General features: G+C 43.0%; 1 protein-coding gene across 3 annotated transcripts in view; it reads left to right on the top strand.

The window, feature by feature from the left end:
* The window catches only part of LOC138179200 (protein embryonic gonad), a 112,688-nt gene that overhangs the window by 54,795 nt on the left and 35,433 nt on the right, over window positions 1–22,460 (top strand). Inside the window, exon 2 of one of the 3 annotated variants that reach the window (XM_069111750.1) lies at window positions 18,625–19,303. The exons of the other annotated variants lie outside the window; for them this stretch is intronic. The gene's annotated coding sequence lies outside the window, so the exon portion shown is untranslated. The remainder of the gene's footprint in view (window positions 1–18,624; window positions 19,304–22,460) is intronic. 3 annotated transcript variants of the gene reach the window in all.

Here is a 22,460-nt window from a genome sequence, read left to right as displayed (position 1 = left end):
TTGGATCTAGTACGCGCCGCGATCCAGCAATTACGACCGCTCGGTTCTAGCCACGGTGTCCGTCTTAAAGCGTTTCCGCTACGAACAACGTTGCAAACCCGTCACCTGGCTAATCGCACTCGGCTCGAATCTCTCGACGATTCGCTAAGACTTTCCACGTATTCTCGTTAACGTCGCGCGCAACGTTTCGGAATGTGGCATCGATCACTCGAATCCCTGCAGACGTTTATGCGTCGCCTTCGACAAAGGAACTTTCGAGAAGCTGAGAAGTTAGGCCGCCGACTGGATTGTTCCCAAAGCCTCGCGCACTAGTCAAATTATTTGACTTCGGGTAATCTGATTTGGATGTGATAGGCATCTAACGGAAAATGATCTCTAGAAGATAATGACGCGGGACAATCCCAACCTCGTTTCAAACTTGAAAGACGATTTTAAGTCGGGTGAAACAACAAATACGCATTGATTGTTACTTAAGAAAAAGCGACTCGATCAAGTCGCGCGAGTCAAGTAAGCGAGTCGAGAAATCGAGGAAATAAGTTTCCAAGTCAAGTGGACTTTGAAGTTACTCGTGACGGGTGCTAATATGTCTTAACTCGGCTAGGCCAATAAATATTTAAATATAACAGTTATTCCAATAAGGTCTAACTACCAATTTTTCATGTCCCGTCGGTTGAATAGTGTCCAAAGTGTGGATAACAGCCTTATGTGTCATCGGAGAAGACGACTTGACCTACCGTAACAGGAATCGTAAAAGCAATTCAAAACATTTGCTACGGTGCCCATGCACTGATTCTCAACGAAAAACTTTTCAACCCTTTCTCAACCCTTTCTCAACCCTTTCTCAACCCTTTGAAAAGTAGATCCTTCCACTTCGACTCGTGTTTCGTTAATTTATGATACTATACAGAACATGGACTACTTTGTGGGTGACCGCATCCTACTAAGAATGCAAAAACCTAATAACTACCGCTCATAAATCTTTACCGTACCATAATTCTCAATGGAATTCAGACTGCGAAGCTTTCTTTCGAGATAGTAGGATAAAGTTTGAATTTTTATATTATTATATCCATATGTTTATTATATTTTATATTATTATATTTATCTACGCGATAATTTATACGAAGCGTTATATCGATCAGTAAGGTGAGAAAAAATTTCACGGTTTGTTAAGAAGAATTGAGATTATACTGTTTATATTTTTTATATTATATACAAAGTGTCTTCACAGGGAATAGTGTTCGAAAGTGGAGCTGACTTTATGAAATTGATTTTTAAAAGTGGCTTTTGGATGGGATCAGCTTTAGATTAATGGCCTTTGGGTAGCAGTTACCATCCACTTACGGTCTTTGTTCCCAATACAAACTCCTTTCTTTGCAATTTCTTTGTTACTCGATAAGTTCAAGCAAAGATTTATTATTTTAATTTGCTTCGGTTTAAGACTCGAAAATAAGATTAAAGTTCAAACCAAAATGCATTACAAATACAAACTGCAGAGCCCACCACCATATTACAAAGCAAGAGAAAATAATCTCGACCTTCGGCCCCGTTCGTTCCGACCCCATTTCACGAAGTGACTCGAGTTTTCGATTTGTTAAACACAACCTTGCACGGACATCGTTGCTCAAAAGACGAGATCATTAAACGTCGCTCGTCTACCAAACAGCTTGGCGAGAAATCTTTTTCTCGATAGAAAAGAAACTGTTTCACTCTTCGATCTTAATTCACCTCACATCTGTAACCTCGCGAAGCGTCGAACAAACTCGATCCTTTTGAACGGTGTCGGGTGAAAAATTGCAAAATCATCGAACGCAACGCGTTAACGAGAATCGAACGCGTTGCATCGACCGCGAACGTTATAATTTTAGAGATGAATCGCGAGTAGAGGATGACGCAATCACGCGCGACCGGTCGTTCGATCTCGAAAGAAGCCGCCAACAGATTTGAATGTAAACCGCGATGACGACGCGTCTTTTGCGATGTAACGATGATTTATTAATCGGCAGCCGGATGCACGCGTTCAAGATACGACGACCGCGTTTTCCGATCAGCGATGCGACCGTGAACCGATCGAGTTTCATGGAAGAAGGATGGGTCGGTTACCGGTTCGGCTTAGTACGAAAGGAAAATCACAAGTAACTGGATTTTCCGATCCTATGGCACGGTAAACCGCCTACGACACTCGTACGAGCTTAGCAGCGATATTTTGGTGTTTTTGATGTTTACCGGATCGATTAAATCATCGCCGTGTCGTATCGAAAGGACACTTGACTTTGCATAGACTTAAGCCGATTAACGGCAGAGCCTCCGTGTTGGATTAACGTGTCTGCTAACAACCATGATGTGACACGAGACACGCCCGATACTTGTCCCTCCCAGAAATCTCTAAATTTGGTGAGCAGAAATTGGAGAGGATGGAATCGTGTGCGAAAGGTAGCGTAGATTCGGGTTAGATTACGAGACATAAAATTTCCAGGTAAAAATTATTCTATAACATGAAAATTACTGGTCGTAAGTGTTTGCGCGTTCTAAATAGAACGTCGTCTTTTTATAGTATCGGTACACCACGAGTTTAAATTATCTATTCTTTTTAATTAGAATACCTTGTGTCGAACGTACGATTCATTAGCGCGAATTTAACTGTAGCTGTCGCTTTTCGTTTAACCGCGACGATCTCGCTGTTCACGTACACGTCGAATTAATTAAGTTGAATAAATAATAAACAGTTGCTCAGTCCGGGTATTTACTAAAGAATGAAGTTTGTAAAAAGTCTAGAGAAGTTTATAATGATGTTACTTTGAATGCGATGGTTGTCAAACCCGAATAAACGAGTCGGATAGACCTTGAACGATGAAAGTATCATCTCCAGTCGTAGATTAGAGAATATGTGACACATATTTTCGTTCGCGTATGACTCATCGGCGACAGGTGGCTCGGCCAAACTGAAATCAGAGTACCTCTAAATTTACTGGACTTAACTTTTAGGATAAAAGGATCCTCCTTGCGTATTACAGAAATTGCCAGGCCTGGTAAATACAGGTTTAAGGAGTGATGACCTGAATGAGTTTTCACACGACTATTCGGCGTAGCCTGCCCCTATGTTGAGATTCGAAACAAAGGATCAATGTTACAAAGGATCGGCTAATACTCATGCTTGACAACATTCCTAAGTCTAATCTTATTCAACCCGCATAGTTAATCCAATACAATCTTCTCCAACCGTATACAAATATACCATTCAACGCGACTGAAAAAGACGCTATTAACTACACACAGATTCCAAAATAAAACTCAACACGTGTACCGCTCGGTTTAGAACTGTCCTGCAATTATTTAAAACGAACTAGACAGCGACATATTATACCACATACCGGAAATACAAAGAACGTATTCGCATTGTCCGTCTTGTTCTCAGTTCCTCTACTTTTTTATACTTAGCCATCTTTGGCGTGGAATTTATCGCGTGAGAAGAGAATCTTCTCTCTGAACGCAGAGACACGCGTGGATCCTCGACCACGTGTTGCGACATCCAATGGTCGCCACTCCACTTCCCACCCAGAAGATACGATCTTCAGATTAATCGAGAGTTAGACCCTGGAGAGTTCGTTCGAGTGCTACAGTCGAAATGACCAGAGTTAATAGGTAAGCGGTGAAGATTCAGTTTTGATATGTTCCATTCGTTCTTCTCGTCGCGTAATGCTACTGTTTCGCCGGATGAAAACGGACTCTGTACAGATTGGAGCAAAGAAGTAGAAAACAGACGTAGTGTTCGGATACGTTAAATTTTTGATCGATCACTTGCAATATAAAATTTCCACGATTCTCGAATCAACGAGGGAAAAGGAAGAAAACCTAGCTCTAGCAGAAAATTCTACGCGAGATCTGGGAGTAGTAACGGCGTGTTAAAGACTCGGCTTTCGATCGATTTGGTGAAACAGTACATAGTCCAATTTGCAGGTGTATCCAATTTTAGCTAAATTTTTTGTACGTTTTTAGAAATTTATTCGTCATTTTGATAAATTTAGTAATTCGAATGTCATTAGAGAAACGATAAATCCGCATATCCATTTGGTAATTTCAGCAAAAAGTATCACAGGGAATTGATAGTTTCGGTGTTCTTAGAGAAATGGTAGATTTGCATATCAACTCTGGCTATCTCAACTTTACCAAAAATTCATTAAAAAAATAGAACCGAAAGAGCAAACTATCGATGCTTGGGCAATTCACGCACACACGTGTCTCTCGTTAACGCGATTCCCCTCTACCCTGTCTCGATTAGGTACCACGAAGCGATACATCCTGACCGGTGTCTTCCTCGAGCGTCTGTCGTAAGCTGGCCCAATTTCTATGCTGGCTCGCCTTATAAATCGTCTCGGCTTTTTTACGAGCTTCGCATAAAGCGCCTGGACGAGTCCTCTCGGTAACGAGCGTTCCTTTTCTTCTTCGTCTTTCCTTTCCTCGCCTTTTATCCCGTCTTCCTTTTCAAACTCTTTTCGTCCACGGTCGAACGGAGTTCCGAATTCGAGCGATACGCGCTGCACCGTGAAGTTCCAAGCGTACGTCGTTAAAACGGCTCGAAAGCCTGTCGCGAACACGTTGGCGGTGTTTTTTATGATTTCCATCGTGTTCGCATAAAAGAGCTGGAACAACGGGTTGTCACTATTAAACGTCGAAGAATGGCACTGCTCTCGACCTCGTTCCGAACGGAAATCGCTTATTTAACGAGCGCGTGTTCCGATTTTCAGGGGATTCGACTCGTAAAAGCAAATCTGAATATTTTAATTATCCGAGACGTTCCGTTATTGGACGACGTGACCATTCGAAATAATCGTATTATCGCGTGAAACGTTTCTTTTTTCTCGAACTTCGTTAGCTTTTTCCTCGTTGGTCGTATTTCGTTCGTGTTAACGACACGCGATGTTTCAACGTGTCTTTTAATTGATAACTAGGTGTCGGATTTATTACGATGCTTCGAAGATTTATGGGACAGTTAAGTGCCGCCTTTCAGAATCGGGCAATTATTTAAATTCTGTCGTGTTCTCGTTATCGATCGAATTGGAATTCAAAATTTGAGGAAGGAATTAAAAACGATTCCTAAACCCGGTTTGCTTCTATTGGAAGTTTTGTAAAGAAATATACGTATGTGCGCAGGATTTACGATTTCCTAACTCAATGTGTTGCACGATGTATACTCCCTATTTTCCAATATACAATACGTTTCAGAGCACACCAAACAAAACTTCCATTCACACCCAATAACCCCCAATCACTCCACGCATTCCATATTTGCGACCATTCTGACCCTCTTTAGAACACATCCTCTTAAAATACGACCCCTTCGGTTAGGTACATCATAACTTTTCCACAACAATCGTCGTCAAATGTTTCGTCCAAGCATAGTAACAGCCGCAACTTTTGAATTGGAATCTATCGAGCGTTTACATTGCGATTGAAAGCTCGAAAAATCGAAGAAAACACTGTACTTGAAAAAACGAAACTCGGAGGCCTCTAATTTCACCTGATATCAGACCAAATCTGTAGCTAGCAATAAATTCTAATTTCTAAAGTTAAAAGTCACAAAATTCGCTTCCAGATAAATTCGTCCACTTCGTCAGAAACAAGGCAACGAGTCAGTGTCGAGTGAATCTCAAAGACCAACCTTTGCCCATCTACCTGTCTTTACGGTAAAAGAAATATCGCGGAGGAAAAGCCAGTTCGTCGATCGTGACAATAGCGAGGTGCAGCGAGGCGTTCAGAAACTGGTCGCCGGACTTGTTTCCGCGGGGCGTCGTATAAAGTCCGCTAAAGAGGCAGCGGATGGTCGCGCGAACAGATATTCCCTGCGCAATGGTAATCCTGGGGGGAAATGATCGGGCGTCTCGGGCACGGTGGCCTGCGTCCGCCGTGGTAATTGCCTGCGCTTCTTTTGGCACGTCGAGAGACGTCCCTTTTCATCCCGCGGGACAAAACCGCAACGGCCACAAATCTAACCGCACGGACGCGCAGCGTTCAACGCGGCGACAACGTCGTTCGATAAATCTGCTCTTGGGAGCGCTAACGCGGCCGAATGAATGGCGTTACGGGCCGACGAGCATGCTGAATGCTCCATGCTGGCTCGTTGACACGGTAGTCAAAATATTGGAGGAGTTGCATCCAGAGGAGCTGCGTCCATTATTCCTCCGCTTTTTCCCCTGTTCTTTTTTTATCCTTCGTCGTCTGTATTCGGACTACTATCGGGAACGAAGCGTCGAGCAGTTGGCTTTTAGAAGAGTTCATCGGAATTTTTGTTGGGGCAAGCGCGATTAATAGACGATTTAACTTCACGCGGAATATGAAACGTTAATCATATAATTTTACAATTTTATGCGAGGGAATCAAATAGAAATTCTGTATTAATATATTAACTCGTTGACAGGATTCCAAGTTTTCTCAGCGTCGATACGTTTTGTTTGCCAGTTTGTGCGATTCGTTAACGCTAGGGAAATATTTGTTGCACCAGAGGGTCGCTAGGATGCCGCTACAGGGTGCATTTTGTAGCCTGGAGAAACAATGGGGGACCGAAATGATAGCGGAGAAATTGATCGGCCTGAAAGCGAGGCTGCTACGGGAACCCTCGTACTCGAAGCGGCGCTCGATCGTGCGGAACGATATTCACCGTGTGGTTCCGTGTTATGTACTGGCGCGGTAGTTTATAGTTGTCATCCATTAAGCGTATTTAGACGGAGGGGTTTCTAGTTACCGACAGAACGGGTCATTGCGTCCTGTCGTCGATTCGATCGGGAAAGTAGGTTCTTCCGAACAAGCAGGCAACGTTATCTTCGATTTCGATACGATTGGAACGCTTATTACCTTCTGTTTGTTATAAAAATACTTGGTACGTACAGTATAAAGATTCGTAGAGATATCAGTTACTTAATTTTTCTATAAATTGTCTTGTGCAACTCGGAGAAGTAAAATTGAAATTGTTTGTGTTTAAGACGAAGAGAATTTGTATTTTTTCCTTTTTGCACTTTTTACAGAAACTTATAGGGTTTTATTGCCTGTGAAATGAACTTGAAACAAAAAAATACTCAAAATGACTCGTGTAAAGATGAAATAAGTCAGCATCGGTGTTTCAAGCGTTTAATAGAAAAAGTTAATGGGTAGATTTTCGCAATGTGAATTTACTTAAATAATTCACCGGTTCGATCGCTTTACCTTATTTCATCTACGAAATCGAGGAATCTAGAATGCTAGAAATTGCTCTGTTATATAAGATATTACGTAGATTACTAGGCACATCGCTTTCTTCGAGGAAAAACAAAAATACGATTTCCTAAGTTGGTCAGTGAAATACAAATATTATATATGTTATACGATGATCGACCATTCAGAATCATAAAATAAAGTACATATTTGACGAAGAGATTAAAGCCCTTCGTTTTACTTGAAGAAGCAAAATTCCGTTTAAAATTCCATTATAGTTCAGAACAATATGCTTTTATTGCAGATAATCAGGAAATCTTGGAGAAGCACTTAAGAATCTTGCCTGGTACGGTTTCCCGAGGGAGCAAAGGGAAGGGATCGGACTTGGTTTCAAATTTTTCCAGCAATACCACGACAGTCGTGTTTCGTTACAATGTTAACGAAATATCAACATAATTTCACATAACACGTGCGATACATATGTACAGAAATTTCTCTACGATAAACGTTCAAACACTTTGGCGAGTCAGTGTATATCGAAAACTTGAACGAAGGAGCGAAAAAGTTAACTTTTCGAACGAGATCCTTTCGATAAGATCGGAGTCTGGAGAGTGGAGCCTGGATCGAGTACCGTAGCAGGAGGGCAGCTCGGATCGAAAGCGGTAATTATCGATTCGTTCGCGTTCGGTCGTCCTTTACGGGAATTCATTAAGACTCTTTGTTCGCGTGGGGTTCACGGACAGCGCGTCCGATTCTGAAAGATGCCTCACTGCCTGCGTAAACCGTATAGACACGTGGGGGAGGTCCGCGCGAAGGTCGAGCGATTTTCTGTAATTAAATATGCCGGGATTCGCGAGTGGGCGGTAGGCGGTGGGCAGTCGATTTATCGCGAAAACCGCGAGGACGCGATATTAAATTTCAGATAGGGCCTGGTAGTCCCTGCGCATCGTCGGATTACGTTTCAGGTCTCGTGCCGCCTTCCACGGTCTCGTAGCCATGCTTTTGTTTCCAATCCAGCGACAGTTTTACCTCCTAAACCATTCATCGATTTCGTACATTCGATTCGATTTCTTGAAATCCAGCCTGAGATCTTAATCTCCTCGCTGACCTAAGAATTTCGTCAGCTACAAAGCAAGTATCGCGTAGTAGAAGAAACTTGATACTTTGGTAGTTTCAATACTATTTAGAGGCATAGAATTGTATTTTTTTTTCTTTTATTATAATATTATTATTCTACAACGCGAAACAAAATTGATAACGAATCATATGGTTCTATCGCTTTCACGAGTGATTAACGTAGAAAAACGTCGTTGTCATTGTAACTGCCGCCTGCTGAGCGTTGCCGCTTTACAACTTTCTTATTGTTATCTCGACTGCCGAGCGACTCAGACATGTAAGTGTAACGTTTGTGAAATACACATATATAACGATTACGAATTGTGCGAAGTTTTTCTGCCAACTTACAACACAAATAATTACATGTATGTAATAGTATATTAATACGTTATTCTAGACTTGTTATTCCCTTGGAATTTATTTTATCACGCAAATATACAGGGTGGTTGGTAACTGGTGGTACAAGCGGAAAGGGGGTGATTCTACGCGAAAAAAGAAGTCGAAAATATATTATAGAATAAAACATTTTTTTAATTTTCTTTTTTTTAATTTTCCATCGAGACAACGATCTACAGTGAGATCCGTTATAACGTACCGCACGCGTACCGAGCGAATTCTATATTTTCGACTTCTTTTTTCGCGTAGAATCACCCCCTTTCCGTTTGTACCACCAGTTACCAATCACCCTGTATATAATTTTTTTGTTATCCTGCCACCGCACAAGCGACATACCATATCATTCCTCACCTCTATTAGCCATTGTACGTGTCTACCAATTTACAAACCACACAACGCGTAGCTCTAATCAACCGCTACTATATCCGAAGCTGAAAGGCGGTAGCCATGAGCTTAGCGCACATCGGCCACGTTCAAAGCGGAATCTGCCGAACGATTAATCAGAAGCCGACGATTTCGCGGGCGTTGAAAACCGGGAGGAACGAGCACCGCCCGCGCTCGTAGATTCTCCATCTTCACGCTGATCGGTCGTCATAAATTTCTACTGATTAAGGGTGCGATACAAAGTGCGCCGGAGAGCGAAGGCTCGTTACGCGTATCGAAAGGAGGCATCGGGTCTATCGTCGCCTAAACGCTGTTCTCACGGCCGATAGAATCCTCTTCCGGCGGGTGCAAAACGCGCACCATTCGACACGGTTCGAGAGCGTGGCACACGTCGTTCAACCACTAGACTCTCATTAGCGGTATTCAACAATTATTCACAGGATGGTAGAGTCGCAAACGGCTGCGCGTATTCGTTTTAGGTGGAAAAGCGACCCGTGACAAATCGAACAGATGTCTCGAGGTCTAGTTAGGACCAAGCTACTTTGTCACCGACACTCGAACGTCACGATCGATGTTAATCATAGATTGGTCGTTGCTGATTCGTCATCTAGAGCCCTACTCCTAGAGCGTAGTTCCTTTCTTTGCCACGTTAAAGGTTCTATGGTGTCTTTTATTAGGGGATGATTTTGTAAAAGTTTCGTGATCGAGGGCTGATATAGAAAAATGGAGAAGTTGATTTTGGAATGAAATATGAAAGATCAGATCGTATTGTATATTTAAACTTGCGACTGATCTTTCATTATACGATATTCAAGCATCTTAACTCACTACGTGCCAGATATCTTGTTGCTAATCGGTTGTTGGCTACAAGTTCGACAATTACCAAACAGATAGAACTTGCGAGATATCTCATTCGTCCATAATATATCAAATACGGATCTTGCGTCTCTGAATCGTTATCTCGTTAGCACAATTTCGTGGAGAATTTTTAACTCTCTGGTATATAAGTGTATAATGTACTACCATAAAAAACTATCTATATCAAAATAATTTCTACAACACGATGATTTAATAAATAAAATTACCAAGCAATCTGATAGATATTACAGCTTTATCTCGATTACGATAATACGAAAGTTTGTATCGGACACGCGTTTTCCACGCAGCATTGTCTCGAACTTTACCTAAAACTTCGATGCGAATAAGGATGCAGAGTCCACGTGCGCCGTCCGAACGAATCTCGCAACTTCTCGAAAAAGCTGAGTGTCTGCGGGATATCGGTAAAAGGATTCAGCAAGTCGGCGGAATCCCGCGCTTTTTCAGCGGAGGATTCGACCCAGTCGAGTCGTAGATCATTGAAACGTATATCCCGGGGATCGCGGGCTGTACCTGCACCGCTCACGGCCCGGTTGGAAGGACACAAAGTAGATTCGAGATACCACGAAGACGGTGCACTCCCAGTTCCCGTGGGGTCGCGCCGGTCGCATATGGCCGCCGCTTGACTTCCAGTTGCACGGTTTCGAGATCGAAGATTCGCCTACGCCCATTCCCGCGGAAGGATCCTCTTCCGTCGAAGGACGCACGAGCACGTTCGAGATCCTGTTTCCCGCCGATCATTCGAAATAATTCGTCGACCAGCCTGAAATCGATACGCCGATGTACGACGTCGACGAAACGGATTGGACCTTCGGACGAGGAATTATTCTCGGGGTGGTTGCAACCAGTGACCGATAAGTCTCGGACGATCACAGTCGTCGTTGCTTGACAGTGTTGAGCAGTGACTCGTGCTGCTGGAAGAAGGAGCCGAAGATCGTGACTATGCGCCCCCGCGCATCGGGCATTAGTATCGCGACCTTGATCATCTTTTTCGTATACGTATTTCCACGATACGAAATCGTAGCTCGATTGTGTGGAAACCAGAGCTCGGTGTTATCGAATTGTTGTAATTTATCGGGTAGAAATTCTCGTTCTTTTGGTTTACGCGTTTGAAATATCGGGGTCGTAGGATTTTTTTAATTTAGCGAATGATATTGCTTGAATTTTTGATGCTGAATCCAGAATCGTGATAGTTAAATCGCGAGGATATTATTAATACCTTTGGTATTGGTCGCAAAAGAGAATATATCTCTTTCGTGTTATCACTTAATCGCTGGTTAGGTAGACAAATTTCGAGTTGAAATATAAGAAGGTTATATAAAATGACTGCCATGACACGTTATTATATTCTTAATCCCATTGTATTCCAAGATACTCTCTCACGGAAACGATACTTGACTACCAACTGACAATCGCTGAAGAGAAATCAGGATTTGGTTCCGAGGAAGCTCGAAAATTTAAAGCGAAGAAAATACGAAAAATCTAGAGAGTTTGCCGTTTTACAGTCATAGTCGGTAAGGCAAGATATCCGTTACGTGATGATTTCTAAGGAACATTTCATCCAGAAACAGCTCGCTGTTTGGCAGATCGACGATAAATCCGCTTTAACGAGTCCTAATAGGATTTGCAGCAGAATGAATTTCTTTCCGTACCCGAGAGGGATTCCGGTCAAAACGTCGTTAGTCGTTCGAGATCGTCGAAACAGCATGAGCCATTTTTCCAACTGGACTCTCGTGACCCATGATGATCCTTTGACACAGGATCATCGTTACGGTGGGTGTCCTGGGAGCGAATGGTCACTCGAAAACGGGGTTCTACACTGACTGAACGATGTTTGCCCACAATACCGTCAGTAAATTTCACAAAGATGTTCAAAGCATCCTTTTCCGGGTAAACGAGCCACCACTCTCGCTTATATTTCATCCGCTCTCCCTTAGTTTTTGTTTCGATGGAGAGACGTTATTAACGATTGTATTACAATATATCGAATTTTATAAGTCTCGAAAATCGACAAAGATCGTTATTTATTTTATTCGTAAGTTATTTCAACGAAGACGCGTGTCGTTTGAAGTCGATCTAGACACGATGTACAATTTGCGTATCGTATTTAGTTAAACTTCTCTTATCGTTATCTTGGCAATATCGTCGATATTTACCGACAACGTTATTGGTAACAGCACCTCCATTTTAGGGAGGCCCGTTAAAGGGGAGACGATGTTTTCATTTAATAGAAAATTTATATTCATTAGCGAGTAATTTTTCTTTCCATTTAATATTTCACTTAATGTACTTTTATCATACACGGTGAGAAGTTTTATAGAGGAAGTACTAATGAAACGTGTGATTAGATTTCTATTTGCCGAGAGGTTCGAGTGCGTTTGTTAAGTGCTTTCTAATAAAGTTGTAAGAGATTTATGGATTAATTAGAAAGCGTATTCTGATCGCGTTGATAATTCTCTAACGGCACAAACGAACGTTTGTTGTTAATTATATACGAACTGCACGAAGAATGTAATTTATTAGCGAATCAGATAGAACCCGACGAATATCAGAAAACCCCTGTATTCAATATTCGTTTCTGATAATTCATAACGAGCCAGGAACGTAGAGGAGGTTCCATCAACTCGACGAGCAGGACCTTCCGTCCACGTCGATGAAAATGTTTCAAACAACTGCTTTAACTGGTATGAAGGATGGCTCGCATAATCAAGTGTCTTCAGATGTATTCATTTGTAAGAATTCACGGGACATCGATTATTCTATCGGATACTTGGTAGAAAAGTTCTTGTTCCAAGTTGGAATATCAACTGTGAAGCAATCGTCGATTCCCATAGAAACGAATAAAAACGAACATTAACAGCAGTCAAAGAGCTATACAAAACCGATTGGAGTCGCTTCTTTGATAAAAAGGGAACTTGGAATTTCTACCGCGAAGACACGAAAGAGCGTCGAAACATTTAATATACGTCCAATACGAAAATATTAGATTTCAGTTTCCATTGACAGATTCAAAAGAAACTTTGCTACGGAGCAGCAAAATCACCGATATTCCATCGATCGGCGTTCCACCCACACGAATGGAATGCACGTCGTCCGAGCCACGCGAGTTTGCTAGCAACGCTAGAGGCGCTCGCAATTAATAACGCGAAACGCGCGCTCGTTCTATCGGAGACCTAAACGCCAGCGCAAGCGATACGCGCACAGGCCGTGAGATCGTCGCGGTTTACGCGCGGGGCGAGAAGTCGCGTCCCGTACGTGTCCCTTTGACCTCCTCGTGCGTTTTCTTGGCTCGCAGGGAACCCGGGAAGACTCTTAATAATCCGCCGCTGGTAATCGATTACCGCGACGACGAACGAACGTCGCGCGATTGCGGCAGCGGCGTTTCACGTACGACCGCGACGACGATTCGCGCGGTGCGTCGTCGTGTCGAGACGTCGTCGTGTCGGGACGTCGTCGCGACGGCTGTGAAACATCGGCACGAGCTGTCTTACTACATTCCGCTGTGCGTTCGATTAACGAGATTGAGTGCCAGGTTTCAGCGGCGTGCGTGCGCGCATGAGCCAGTGCGCGGAATTCAATTAATCGTCGCCGCGTTCTTGAAATCTCGGGAATACCGTAGGCAATCCCACTCCGCGCGCCGTTCCACCATGCCTGAACGTCATAATTCAGTCGCACGGATAGCCTGAATTTCAACGGATTGTAATCACGCGGCTCGATCGTGCCGCCGCGAGATTGATCGCGCCGTGATCGGAGATTCGCGCCGAGGGATTCGCGAATCGTGCATCTTTAACGATACGTGCAACGGCATTTGTTACAAAGATTTAGGTGTTTTATTACGTCTTTATTCGCGTCTCTGTGACATTTTATTAGGATATATTTATGCGAATCGTTGGCAAGACGCATTGATCAAATTCGTAAATTGGAAAGTAGAGTGGAACGACGATACTACGAACGTTAGTTTCACGGGTTTGGTTTAGAGTTTACTATCGTTTGCGTCATCTGTTTATCGAAAACGATCTTGCGAAATTAAAGAATTTGCTTCTGCGAAATATTAATTATGTATTTCTTTTTATAAAAGATGTATTTGTTTGGCTTACCAGAGGCACGATAATTTTCGTGTATCCCATAGGAAAGCTATTTCTACTATAATAAAATGTTACAAAATTTTACTACGAGTGAAAGTGCGTTCCATGCCAAGATGATTAAGAGGTATTTTATTACTGATTTATGAGTTGAGAAATAGGTATGTTATTATACGAAGTTATAAATGCTTTATTTAAACAAAAATGACTTTCTTATAACGCGTACGAAGCTGTATGGATAACTGTACTACTTATATTTTTAACAAGCAAACATATAGCTCGCGTGTTATTCTAATCTTGATATATAATTGATATAATTTACACTCGCTAGAAAATAGTACAAACCTAATGTGATTATTACATAGAAACCTATGTTGTATTAGCATACAAGCATCGTTAATTTAAATTTTTTGTTTTTTCTCAATATTTTTTCCATTTATCTATATATATATGTACTATATAAAGTTGATTCTCGCTTCAACGCACTTGCATCTGCTAAAAGTAATTTAAAACGGTGGACGTTCGGCTAATGACCGCGGTAGTCCAGGTCATTCGTCAGAAGGAAACAATCGGGAAAATTACCCGTGTCAGAGAAAGGTCGTAACGTTGACACGAGAATGACTAGAACGTCAGGTTCTCCGGAGTATCGCGACGAACCGTTTCACCCGACAGGATGTGACCGCCTTCCGTGTTCAGATAGGACGATAAATCTCGTTTGCTTCCGTGCCAATGAGCAGACACGTTCTGGAAAGAATGAGTTCATATCTTCGGAGGCAGAATCGAGTTCATATTAGCTCCATCTGCCTCCTCGAGAAGGGCTTCTGCGTGAACGAGCAGACACACAGGGATGACACAACCACGGACAAAACGACGAGGACCGACGGACGAACGCGTAAATACATCCGGATTATTTTCGGCCAATTGATCACGAATCTGACGTAGCTTGCCGCGCCTCTCGTGTTTGCTACACAGCGTCGGACGTACCGTGCAGCTCTTTCACATCGCTTCTGTTCGCTGCCAACATTCGAAGATATTATTTATGACGATGAAACACACTGTTCTATGAAATCTATAGCCTTTTCTGTTTCGCAGTGTTGAAAGTGTAGAAACGTTTTATAGAAACTTGTTTATTCGCGATGATACTTCCTGAATTTGGATCTGGGCTTTATCGAGATATGGGAATCGTTTATTTGAAAAACATCGTGAAAGTATGTTTGTAGTACGCGCCTTTATAGAAATAAAAACGAAAGGTATAATTTGTCGGAGGAAAAGCTTTACGAATGATTATTTAAATCGTCGAAATTTATAAAATTTCCGTGAAGAATGAAATCGTACGCGCGTAAGATTAAAGCCGACCCAATCGAAAGTTGCTTACTTTTATCAACTTTTCGTTCCGTGATGATACAAACTTCCAATGAAAAAATGACTCGATCAACGAATCGATATACCTTAAATCCAAGATAACTTAAATTCCATCCGCCTTTGATCAAAAACCGCCAAAACCAAGCTTTGATCTTCGTTCGATTACAAGTTAATGTAACACGATTTAAATATTCTTCCGCTTAGCCCGATCGTACGTAGTCTTAGAATTAAAACTCAACGAAGATAAAACACGAGTTTCGATCGATGACGAAAGGACGATGTTCGTCAGATGTAGTCTCGTGACGCAATTGGTGTGATTCGAAGACGCGTTCCACGATATCGATCTCGGTACCACATTGGATCCGACATCCACATCATCGGCTATCAGGATCGTAAAAGAAAAAAGCGACCAGATCGAACGTAGCGGACTTTCCCAGATTCGTAGCCGCTCCTCGTTTCTTCCCTCGAGCATTATCTCGATAAAATGAAATCGGTCGTTAAACGAGGAAGCGAGATAGGTTCGCTGTTCGAGGGAAGAGACACGACCACAAAAAACAGCGGCCTCTGAAGGATTCATAGGGTCAAGACGCGGGTAGAGGGGTCGAAGGGAACGACAGAGAGGCGAGGATGAAGCGAGGGACAGAGAGAAAGAGAGTGGACGAAGGATCGAGAGCAGGAGGAGAATCGTTTTACGTTCGAAACCAGTTTCTATGGTTTAATTTCTACGGGTGGACATCTTCTTTAATTTATGGCGCCGTCCAACCCCGGCCTTCCTGCCCTCCTACTCTCCCTTTTGAACGCCTTTCGACATTTTATTGGGTCGACCAGTTTCTGTAACTCGTATGGATTCCACTCTACACCTCCTCCGAAAAATTTGAACGGTGATAGCGATATTTCGATCGCGAGAAGAAATCTTAATAGTAACGAAATTGAAAGCTTACAAGCAACGAACGTAAGGCATATATATCGCAGGATTACGGTTAATTTCCTTACTCGAGCTTTAAAAGTTGAGTCCTAAACCTTAAAGGTTCGTTCTGTAGAGGACTTGTGCGGATGGTGTTTGATCGTGAGATTTATAAGACGAGATTGCTCGTTGTTGAAACCGTCGAATATATTTAAAAATAATTAAATAAATTAATATACAGACAATATTCGTTAAGGTGCTCGTACTAACGGACTCGTTAAAGACAGTGTGTAATTCCTTAATAAGATCGCCGATAACTCGTAGATACTCGGTAGATACTGATTCGCGCGACTAACTGATAACTGATTGATAACTGTTTGTTAACTGATAGTTACTGAAGTAGTTTATTTATACTGGCCGGAGGAGAGTCGGAAAATTCAAATTCGTCTTTGTTCGGAGTTTATTTATTACCACATTATGCGTATCCTAACGATATTGTAACTCCGAGGCAAAACAACATGATTCGAACTGTCCTCTGGCTCGTGTGCCACTACCATTGTGCCATACCAGTGTGCCGCTGCCATTGTGCCATACCAGTGTGCCACTGCAGTTCCTTTTCCAACGATTATAATCCCTTTCTCAGACCTCGACAATTTCGACGACTAAGCTCTGAAAAAGTTTCGCGCGATATTAATCGTAAAAATACGATCTACGAGATCGTGCTTCGAAGCTTCGAACATTGAAACTTCGTACAATCGTTCGATTTTCATCGTTTTTCCGACGATTGCGATTAAGCAACGCGTCCAATTGTCCCGACTGATTTCGCAAGGTCGATTCGTTCCCAGCCACCGGTGGAAGCGACAAGATCAACGATTCCGCGCCTCCGTCCGCGCCGCAACGCTCTCGCCGCTCTCGCTGTGTTTATCGGATCTGTACGTTAATTGAAGCAGCGAGCGGGTAATAGCTATGATTACGGCCGCTTACGTCTTGCTGGCCGGAGACTAAATTATATGGGTGAGTCTGGCGCGCTCTGTGTATAGATTGAAGACGCGCGCGCGAGCGGTCTGCCGCGCTATTGGAGCGAGACTTTAGATCTCTCGAGAAGAGATAGGTTTAGGGACGGTTTACGGTTGAAACTTTAGAAAGGATATTACACTCTACGATAAGAATCGTTCATTGTGATCACGTATCGCGGATGTTTACGAACTAGAAAGTAAAAATCACAGAAACGAAACTTTAGTTTGTCCGATGGTAGATTTTCTCGGTACTGGCACGAAGAAGAAGAAGAAGAAGAAAGGAATTACGTTACACGTGCATTACGTCACAATGAAATCTTTCGACGCGTTTTACTTTCAAAACTATAACCGGTGATTTTGATTCGCTCTCTACGCGTTACGTGTCGAGAAACGCGGAAAATCGTAACCAGATATCAAACGGCAGTTTTTAGCTTCATCTTGTCACTTCGTATCGAGTCACTGATTTCGATTTACTTTTCAATCTACTTCAAGTCATAACCAGATTTCAAACGACAACATTAAACTCAATCTCGGACAACTGTTAAATTTACGATTTTCATCGATTCTTTACTCTGCATCTTGAAAGACAACGAAGGTCACTATCGGGTCGTAAACAAGAATTTATTTTTCTGAAAACTCCTGTCAATTATGCAGTGGACAGCTATGACGGTATACGATCTTGACAAGCCTAGCGATAAATCGATCCGCTTGTCCCAAAACACGCGAGACGATTTAAGAAATCTTATTTTACTAAAATCCCATATAAAAAGGGTTACATCGATGCGAAGACACGATTAAATGGTCCAAACCCGATTAAACTTCTACGTACCTCTGTTGCGTCAAATACCTCGATTCAATTCCAAAGGCGGGTCGACGAGTACGAAGCGATCCAGCAAATTCCACGAATTCCTTTCTAAAAATTGCTAGAAGATCATCGGCAACGCGATGCTAAAGAGAAAGAATCTCTGGCTGGCAGTTTCTCGAGTCAGCTAACGCAGTCCTCCTTACGCAGCCGGTAATCAGTCTTCCGCGGCGGTATCATCGGCACGGAACACGCGGAACGGTGTTGCTTTGGCGAGCAGAGAGTGGAGGAGTGTAGTATCGCGCAAAGTGGGGAATCGATAGGAGGTACCTGGACAGTCGGTTTCGAGGAAGCTAGCAGTTCAGGATTGGTTAAAAGATCGGGCCAGGAAGGGGCCCATTGGTGGGCCAGGGAACAGGCGTGTACCAATGGGCAGGTACGACTGTTCTCTGCCAACGGGGGAAAATCGAGTTACCGACGGGACTCCGTGGTTCTCCTTAGGCGCCTTCGATGCAGTCGAACAGGTCGCAGCGATCGCGAAGCGCCAGTCCTCTCCCGTCCATCGACGTGGCCGCACCGTGACTCGTGGATGTTCGAGAGAGACAGACAGAGACAGACGATAAGACGTAGAGAAAAAAAAATTTAGATCGGGGACGGCCGAGGAAAAAGGGAGAGGAAGGCAGAGAAAGACGAAGAGGAGACGACGGTGCGGAGAGCTGGAAGCCACACTCGGATTCGCGTGGATCATCGAGAGGAGAGCACTCGGGGGCAGTCGAAGGATTTGCATCGAGGGAACGGTACAGAAATAATCAGACGCGTGTCCTTCCGAGGGGGTGAAGTCGATAGCGTGACACAGTCCCAGCAACGTGTAAACGACCGCGTTTCGTGGTTACCGCGCTTCGACGAAAGCGAACAAACGCGCGCACGGTGTCCGGTACACCACGCCACGTGACCGATCGCCGCTGAACAACAACATTTTTCGGGCAGTGTGTGTCGAACTAGATCGGACGATCTCGCGAGAAACTTGTTCGGTTATTTGCTCGACGAACATCGATCGACGAAGGTTATGGTGTGTAACGTGTGAAAGAGGACTCGAGGACGATCGAGGAACAAGGTTTACGTTTGTGGTGTACTGAGGCACCGGTTAACCTGCTCGTGTGGATATCATTCGACTACAAAGGTAAGTACAATCGATTCTACTGCGCGTTCCGCGATCGCGTTTCCTATGCGGGCATCGACGTCGTTCGGCGCGATCCACCGGCGTTGAAATCTCCCACGCTTCCATGGTAGTTTATCTATGTTCGTGATTCGTGACTGTAGAAATTTTGCGTTTAAGTAGTCGCCGCTTTTTCTCTTACACGTTAATACGTATGATAGGTTGTTTCGTGCAAAATTTGTTCGATACGCACGTTTGTTGATCTGTCGTTCGTTCGCGTTCGTAAGGAATTTTTGACATCCTGCAAGGAAAATATAACGTCCTAAAACGAGAACTAGAAGTTTAAGTTTCGTGCCGAGAAACTGTAGGTACACAGGCACGGCGAGAGGGGATGAAAAAAAGGTTCGACTAATGATAGTTGTAAAAACTAGAAAATAAATCACTCGCGTTCAGCCAGTAATCACCGGCGTTTCGTCAATCTTACAGTCCATTCACCGCTCCATTTATCCCTCGTAAATTAAAGTCTACATCCAAAGTGGCTGCGTTGCTCGCGATTATACCATGGCGTGAAATTGATAATGCAACCTAATAGCGGCCTAAGTACGCCTGGACCGTTAAAAATACCCCTTCGACTAGTAAATTTTGATTGGAATATAATTTCGAAACCGTGAGACCGCGTGCTCTATGCTTCACCGGTGTTATCGGCGAACGAAGATATTGACGGCTTTGTTCCTCACGCTCCGAGCTTTCAACCCGTGACGTTTATTCCTAGTTCTTTTAAATAGACTCTCGGTGATCTTTAATTACAGACTCTTCTTTAATTATGACATTTTTCTTTCTACGATACGAACTGTAAAACGTCCAATTAGATTAGAAATTTTCAGTTATAAAGCGTAAGGTCTATCAGGTGGATCGTGAATTCTTCTTCGAACAAAATTTCACGACTCGTCCTTCTTCGTTGCCATTCACCTAATTCTAGATTCTAGAAGTTCAATCTAATTTAGAGTTTTTAGGTGTGACAGAGAGGTCCTACTAGACGAGCCGTGAATTCTTTTTCGAAACTTTTTAATACATTTTTTCTTCGTTAACGTTGATTCTATTGTATTTAATTTCTACAACTAATTACAATTGTGACCTCTTTGAAAGCTTGTCTAGGGATGTCTGTAAGAATTACAATCGCTTATTTTTTTTTTTTTTTTTTTTTTGATACTTCGTTCGTAAATTGATGAATATAAAGCGAAACGGGACGTATTGTCTCGAAATTGAAAAATCTATAAAAGTAACGAATCTGACTTTTGCTACCGTAGAAACCGTAGAATACCGTAGAAACTTTATGGCTGTCATTTTTCTTTTATGATATCGATTGTACCGACAATGCGGCATCTGGCCTATAATTACCCTACTTTATTGTCTTCCGCTCCTTACGATCCGAATTACGGAAGATTCAATGGAACAAGGGACTTTCAGTTACAAAGGATACCATATATCACACGAAACTGGTCAAGAGTTATTGTCCAATTATTACTCTAAATCTATTCTTTCTTCTTAACATTGAAACAATTGTAGACCTTTGCATTTTGTACGTATCATCTTTCACGATTTAATACAAAGGTGTTCGTTTATTATCGAGCGATTATCAACTTACAAAGATGTACAAAATCCAAATACATTTTTATTTGATTCCTGAGTTACACAGCGAGCAGGAAGTATAGCTAGCATTGGCGAGAGAATTTAAGCGACCTAACGCTTCTCGAAACTGAACGTCCCATTTCTATTCCTATCCTGTCGCGATAAGGTCATCAGCCGCAAACTCCTTTTGTATCCTCTATTCGAGTGTCCTTTCTTCGCGCTTTCGAAACCCTCGCCAACGATAGAAACGATGCGGTCGGCTAGGGTTAGTCGTAAATGAAAACATTATCGTCACCCCTCGTGGCTGCCTGTTGCTATAATATTTGCCTACTGGTAGACAGTGAAGTAATTCGAGTCGCACAAAGGCCGACACGTTCGCCGTGGAATAAAGGCGAGCAAGAGACGTGGCGGAAGCGTACACACACGCACGTGTACGACGACAGAGAAGGAAGAAGAGCGGAAGAAGAGCGGAAGAAGAGCGAAAGAGAGACGAAACGAGCGGAGCGTTACAATTATTATGCATAGGTGCCCGGGCCAGGTTCTCCCATGTCAAAATATATTTATTGCCCCCCTCCATTCTCTACCTTTGCCCTCTCTCTTTTTTTCGCCTGGTTGCGGTGTGTCAGCCATCATTGTTACCCTTTCATACGGTTATTACCCACTTGTACACCGGGAGAAGCTCTCGACGGCCTTTGAAAATAAACCGCGTGTCGCCTCCTTTAACGTTTGCTTTTGTGTATTTTAAAGGAAAGAACGGTAATTCGTAGAAAGAAGTAATTCGCTGCGTATCGACGCACAGTGTTCTCGAGGCTACAATCTTGCGGATTACGCAGCCTTGGAGCTGGTTTTTTTAGGAGAAAGTCCGTAAAAAACTGCACGTTGCTCGCGGTATATTAGCTAGTGAACTTTGAAAACGACCGTCTCATCGGGAGAAAGCGTGAATATAAATAATAGCTTTAGGATTTCATCGACGCCAGAGAATCTGCAAGCAACTTTAATTCCTACGATGAGATATTCCGCTTTTTCTTCTCTTTTTTTTTTTTTTAAGGACAATTAACGGTTCGCTTCCCTTGGTCACGACCTCGTAAGCCGCCTCAGAATCTTCGATCCTCATTTGCATGTCAACCCTTGGTGACTGGGGTTGTGATCTGACTTAACGCCTTTTCGCCTTCGTTCGTGCACCCTTCTACGTTTAAAACCGTAAAACTTTGCACGAATTCGTACTACGCGTTCCTTTTTTGCCGTATTCTCTGGCGGCAAACGCACATGTCCAGCGATCCTCTAAATCTAAATTCTTCGATCCCGGTCACGTCTTTTCCGAGTCTTATTTGTTCGTTAATTTCTTTATTCGTTGAATTTGTATCGAAATATCTGAGAATATGGAGGAAAATAGAAGTTAAGAATATGGCAGGTTTTCCAGTTACTCCTTATCTCGACAGTACGTCCCCAGGAACATGCGTTTAACGGTACAGAGAGTGGCTCGATTCGGCCGACCCGTTACTTTTCTAATCTGAACCGATGCACTCCGTCCGATTCGCGATAATCCGCGAAT

This window comes from Bombus flavifrons, chromosome 4 (assembly GCF_040668555.2).
Source record: "Bombus flavifrons isolate JBK064 chromosome 4, iyBomFlav1_principal, whole genome shotgun sequence".
Classification (NCBI taxonomy): Eukaryota; Metazoa; Arthropoda; class Insecta; order Hymenoptera; family Apidae; genus Bombus; species Bombus flavifrons.
Note: the sequence above shows the minus strand (reverse complement) of the source record. Positions and strands in the feature narration are given on the sequence as shown.